Here is a 6707-nt window from a genome sequence, read left to right on the forward strand (position 1 = left end):
TCGAGACCCTTCTTCAGACCGAGAGTCACGACCCTTTTCTCCAGAGATGCTGCCCGACCCGCTGAGTTGCTCCAGCTTTTTGGGTCTTATCTGGGAAAAATGTAGACAGCCTACTTGACAGCATAGACGAGCCACAGTTCTAGGTCTTTCATCTTTTACCGTGGCCATACCTCAAGTATATGTCTGTATCAATAACAGACTCGTGCTAACTTCCCATAGGCAACTCAACACAAATAACACCATTGCCGACTGGCACTGTCTCCCACAGAACAGTACAGCACAGGAACTGGCCCTTCGGCCCACAATGTCCGTTCCAAACACGATGCCACGTTAAACTAATCTCCTCTGCCTGCACGTGATCCATATCCCTCCGTTCCCTGCATATCCACGTGGCTATCCTGTGCACGGTGGTGCAGCGATAGAGTTGCCGCCTCACGGCACCAGAGACCCGGGTTCGATCCAGCTGTCCGTACGCGGTTCGTACGTTCTCCTTGGGGCCAGCGTGGGTTTTCCACGCGTGCTCTGGCTTTCTCCCACATTTGGAAGACGTGCAGGTTTGTAAGTTAATTAGCTGCTGTAAAAGTTGTCCTTAGTGGAAGGACAGAGAGTGTGCGCGGGGGGGGGATCGCTGGTCGGTGTGGTTTCGGTGAGCCGAGGGGCGTTTTTCCATGCTGTACGTCTAAACTAAACAAAACTATCCATCCGATGATCTCTCCACAGCCACCTCCACCACAGATTGTTGATCAGTACAGGGTGTTCAGAGGTTATGGGGAGAAGGCAGGAGAATGGAGTTGAGAGGGAAAGATAGGTCAGCCATGATTGAATGGCGGAGTAGACTTGATGGGCCGAGTGGCCTAATTCTACTATAAATTGTGAATTGATGACCCTCCACCATTTTCTACGTAAAATACTTGAATAATTCAGCTGGCACAAACATATGCTGGAGCACCTCAGCGGGTCAGGCAGCATCTTTGGAGAAAAGGAATAGGTGACGTTTCGGGTCGAGACCCTTCATCAGACTGAGCGTCAGAGAGGGGGAAACTAGAGGTATTTGGACTTTTAGACTGGAGAGGTAGGGCGTGGAAGTAGGCCCTTCGGCCCACCGAGTCCGTAACAACCAGCGATCACCCCTGGTTCACCACTAACACTATCCTACACACTAGGGACTATTTACGATTTTACCGAAGCCAATTAACCTACAAGCCTGTATGTCTCTGGAGTGCGGGAGGAAACCGGGGCACCCGGAGAAAACCCACGTGGTCGCGGGGAGAACGTAACACTCCATACAGACAAGCACCCGTAGTCAAGATGGAACCAGGGGGTCTCTGGCGCTGTAAGTCATTGAAAGTAGGCATGCAGGTGCAGCAGGCGGTGAAGAAAGCGAATGGTATGTTGGCATTCATAGCGAGGGGATTTGAGTATAGGAGCAGGGAGGATCTGCTGCAGTTGTACAGGGCATTGGTGAGATCACACCTGGAGTATTGCGTGCAGTTTTGGTCTCCTAATCTGAGGAAAGACATTCTTGCCATAGAGGGAGTACAGAGAAGGTTCACCAGATTGATTCCTGGGATGGCAAGACTTTCATATGAAGAAAGACTGGATAGACCCGGCTTGTACTCGCTGGAATTTAGAAGATCGAGGGGGGATCTTATAGAAACTTACAAAATTCTTAGGGGGTTAGACAGGCTAGATGCAGGAAGATTGTTCCCGATGTTGGGGAAGTCCAGAACAAGGGGTCACAGTTTAAGGATAAGGGGGAAGTCTTTTCGGACTGAGATGAGAAAGTTCTTTTTCCACACAGAGAGTGGTGAATCTGTGGAATTCTCTGCCACAGAAGGTAGTTGAGTCCAGTTCATTGGCTATATTTAAGAGGGAGTTAGATGTGGCCCTTGTGGCTAAACGGATCAGGGGGTATGGAGAGAAGGCATGTACAGGATACTGAGTTGGATGATCAGCCATGATCATATTGAATGGCGGTGCAGGCTCGAAGGGCCGAATGGCCTCCACCTGCACCTATTTTCTATGTTTCTATGTTTCTATGTAAGGCAGCAACTCTACCGCTGAGCCAATGTGCTGCCTGCCCTGAGCCAGTGTGCTGCCCGCTTTTATCTCTTGATCTTAAATCAGATGAGAAACCAGGAAATACTGTCCCTGCTCAAATGATAACAGGAAATCTAGTTCTCTCCCCACTGACAACAGTGGTTGCTGGGCAGGGGGGAATGATTTTGACTACAGTTTCCAGCATTTTCCCTGCAGCCCTTCTTGAAAAGAGGTGCAACATTTGCCACCCACCAGTCTTCCGGCACCTCTCCTGCATTTAAGGACGACTCGTTATTTTCAAATAACAGAGATACAGTGTGGAAGCAGCCCCTTTAAGCCCACCGAGTCTACGCCGGCCAACAATCACCAGTACAGTAGTTCTATCCTACATGCTCGGAATGACAGAATTAGAATTTACACTTTACAGAAGCCAATTAACCCACGAACCTGCATGACTTTGGAACATGGGAGGGGACGGGAGCAAGAAAACCCCTGTGGTCACGGGGAGAATGTGCACACTCCGTACAGACAGCAACCATAGTCAGGACATCATAGTTCAGACATCAGCTTGAAGAAGGGTCTCGACCCGAAACGTCACCCATTCCTTCTCTCCAGAGATGCTGCCTGACCCGCTGAGTTACTCCAGCATTACGTGTCTACCCTCGATTTAAACCAGCATCTGCAGTTCTTTCCTACACATACTAAGCTTAAAGGAGTTGTGCAGGGCAAGTTTTATTGCACAGAGGGTGGTGGGTGCCTGGAACGTGTAGCCAGGTGTGGCATTGGTGGAGGCAGATACGATAGTGGCATTTAAGATGCCCTGTATAGGTACATGTATAGAGAGATATGGGTCACGTACAGGCAGTTGAGATTAGTTTAGTTTAGTTTAGAGATACAGCGTGGAAACAGGCCCTTTGACCCACCGAGTCCGCGCCGACCAGCGATCCCCGCACACTAACACTATACTACACACACACACACACACTAGGGACAATATCCAATTTTAACCAAGCCAATTAACCTACCGACCTGTACACCTTCATTCAAGTGTGGAAGGAAACCGAAGCTCCCGGAGATAACCCACACAGGTCACGGGGGGAACGTGCAAACTCCGTACAGACAGCACCCATAGTTGTTGTGATATTGCAGGGACTACTTTGTTGTATCACAAGGACTAACTTGTGTGCCTGTGTAGTAATGTCTATATAAGAGAATTAGGTGATTAGGTGGTCACTCTGGTTCCAGGTGGCCACGGAATAAACAGCCTGGATTTAAGCTCCAGCATTATAACCTTTTAAACACGTGTACTTGTGGTCCGTCCAGAGTCTCAACAAAGGTACAACAGATACCGGACCACAAAGTACAACAATAGTCAGGATCAAACCCGGGTCTCTGGCGCTGAAAGGCAGCAACTCTACCTCTGCGCCACCGTGACGCCCGTTAGTTCATCTTAGCGTATCGTAAATTAGTTTATCTTGGTATCGTGTTTCAGCAGAGTCATTGTGGGCCGAAGGGCCTGTTCCTCTGCTGTGTTTATCCAAGTGTAAATCTAAGTAAGGCATCAGATGTGTCTAGAACCGTCCTTCAGCAATAATATCCACACTTTGACTCCACGGAGGCAGTCAAAGAAATGTGGCATCATAGGCATCCGACATGGCGATTTTATCAGTGAGGGGCGTGTCACATATCTAGACAGTAACCTAACTGCATATTTCTTCACAACTTGATAAACCTGCTCACATTTAGAGAAGGGGGAACATTGCATGTATGTCGCCCGAGTATAATACACCTTGCCCTGTACATGGACAGTTTAATGTCTTTACAAATGTCAACTTCAGGACTCTTTCCCCTCGCATTTCTAGGAGTTCCTAGAGTTTAGTTTAAGTTGGTTTAGAGATACAGCGCGGAAACAGGCCCTTTTTGCCCACCGAGTCCACACCGCCTAGCGATCCCCGCACATATCCTGCACACACCAGCGACAATTTGCACTTCTACTGTCAATTAACCTACAAACCTGGACGTCTTTGGAGCGTGGGAGAAACCGAAGATCTCGGAGAAAATCCACGGGGAAAACGTACAGACTCCGTGCAGGCATGGACCCGTATTTGGTATCGAACCAGGGTCTCTGGCGTTGCAGGCGCTGTAAGGCAGCAACTCTACCGCTGCGCCACCGTGACCGCCCTTCTAGTTTCTGGGAGGGAATATCATCAGCAACATGTTCTGGACCAGCCACATCGAAGCAAAGGCCAAGAAATCGCTCCAACGCCTCTACTTCCTTAGAAGGCTTAGGAAGTTCTGGCATGTCCCCGAACAACTCTCACCAACTTCTACAGATGCGCCGTAGAAAGCATCGCGGCATGGTTTGGGAACAGCTCCATCCAAGACCGCAAGAGGTTGCAAAGTGGCAGCCCAGACCACCACACAAACCAACACCCCTGCCATCGATTCCTTCTACACTTCACGCTGCCACGGCTAGGCCACCAGCATCATCATCAAGGATGGTATTAGGCAAGGCAGTAGAAAACAATATGAACAAGGAACTGTCGATGCTGGTTTACAAAAGACGGCACAGAGTGCTGGAGAAGCTCATTGGGTCAGGCAGCATCTAAGGAGAAGAAGGAACCAAAGATGCTGCCTGACCCACTGAGCTACCCCAGGCACTCTGAGTCAGCAACCCATGTTCTCCTGAGACCCGCTGCCTGACCGGCTGAGTTACTCCAGCACTTTGCATCTTCGGTAGCAAAAGTAGTCTCCCTGCAATTAAATTACAGCAGGTATTTATTCAAAAAATGCTGGAGTAACTCAGCAGGTCAGGCAGCATCTCAGGAGAGAAGGAATGGGTGACGTTTCGGGTCGAGACCCTAAGAAGGGTTTCGACCCGAAACGTCACCCATTCCTTCTCTCCTGAGATGCTGCCTGACCTGCTGAGTTACTCCAGCATTTTGTGAATAAATACCTTCGATTTGTACCAGCATCTGCAGTTATTTTCTTATATATCTTAAATTACAGCAGTGTTGGAGGGAAATGCAGATGCAGGATTGCACCAAAGATGGACACAAAACTGCTGGAGTAACTCAATGGGTCAGGTAGCATCTCTGGAGAAAAGGAATATGCGATGTTTTGTGGTATTCTTGCATGTAGACTCAGTGGACTGCTCTGTATATACTGACTGACCTTATGTAAGGGGCTAGTCTTGCTGAGCTGTTCGCAAAAAATGTGTTTCACTGCTCCTGGTACACCTGACAATAAAGAAACATAGAAAAATAGGTGCAGGAGTAGGCCATTCAGCCCTTCGAGCCAGCACCGCCATTCAATATGATCACGGCTGATCATCTAAAATCAGTACCCCGTTCCTGCTTTTTTCCCCCCATATCCCTAGATTCCTTTAGCCCGAAGAGCTAAATTTAACAAGAAACCATTGAATCATTGGGTCGGGTATGAAGAACGGTTCCGACCCAATACAGCACCTGTTCATTTTCTCCAGAGAAGCTGCCTGATCCACTGAGTTACACCAGCATTCTGCGTCTATCTTCAAATTATAGAAGCCATGTGCAGCATAACCTCTTAGAGTCCCATCTTGGCCCATGAATTTTGGCCCATATCCATTCTGTGGACACTCTGTTCAATGGACAATCTCATCCTGGAGCCCTGAAACAAGGAAAAGGAAGAAAATATGATGTTTAGTTTAGTTTAGAGATGCAGTGTGGAAACGGGCCGAATCTCCACTGACCGGCGAAACCCACACATTAACACTAATTTTCACACACGAGGGATAATTTACATTTACACCAAACCAATTCGCCTACAAACCTGTACGTCTTTGAAGTGTGAGAGGAAACCGGAGCTTCCCAGAGAAAACCCACACAGGTCACGGGGAGAGCGTACAAACTCCATACAGAGGGCACCCGTGGTCAGGATCGATCCCGGGCCTCCGGCGCTGTCAGAAGGCAACTCTACCGCTGCGCCACCGTGCCTTTTTTGTTATTCATTGAATGATGGTGCACTTCCTTCTTTAACTGCTGGGAATCGAGAACCAGAGACGTGAGAGAGGAAAATATATAATAGGTAACTTTTTCACACAGAGGAGGTGGGAGTATGGAACGTGCTGCCGGAGGAGGTAGTCGGGGCAGGTTGCAACATTTAAGAAACATTTAGACAGGTACATGGATAGGACAGGTTTAGAGGGATATGGGCCAAACGCAGGCAGGTGGGACCAGTGTAGATGGGACATGTTGGTCAGTGTGGGCAAGTTGGGCCAAAGGACCTGTTTCCACACTGTGTGACTCTAAGACAAATGTGGTCTAACCAGTGCCTTACAAAGCCTCGGCATTATATCCCTGTTTTTATACTCTAGTCCTCTCAAAAATGAACGCTAAGTTTGCATTTGCCTTCCTACTACCGATTCAACTTGCAAATTAACCTTTTGATATAAGCTACCTTAAGTGACAACAGGGAAGAGATTACTGGGATGCATCAACCACAGACGGCAGGTAAAGGATAATTGGACCCACGATGGAAACAAGTGTTCTTCCACCGGGTGGCGCCGTCAGCGATGGCAGCCTCGCCAACAGTCTGTCTGTATTTTTGTCTTTTTTGTTATTTTTAGTGTGTTTTAAAAAGTATGTGTTAATGTTCTCTGGTTTGTTTTATGTGGGGGATGGGTGGGG

The sequence above is a fragment of the Rhinoraja longicauda genome, chromosome 24 (assembly GCF_053455715.1).
Source record: "Rhinoraja longicauda isolate Sanriku21f chromosome 24, sRhiLon1.1, whole genome shotgun sequence".
Taxonomy (NCBI): domain Eukaryota; kingdom Metazoa; phylum Chordata; class Chondrichthyes; order Rajiformes; family Arhynchobatidae; genus Rhinoraja; species Rhinoraja longicauda.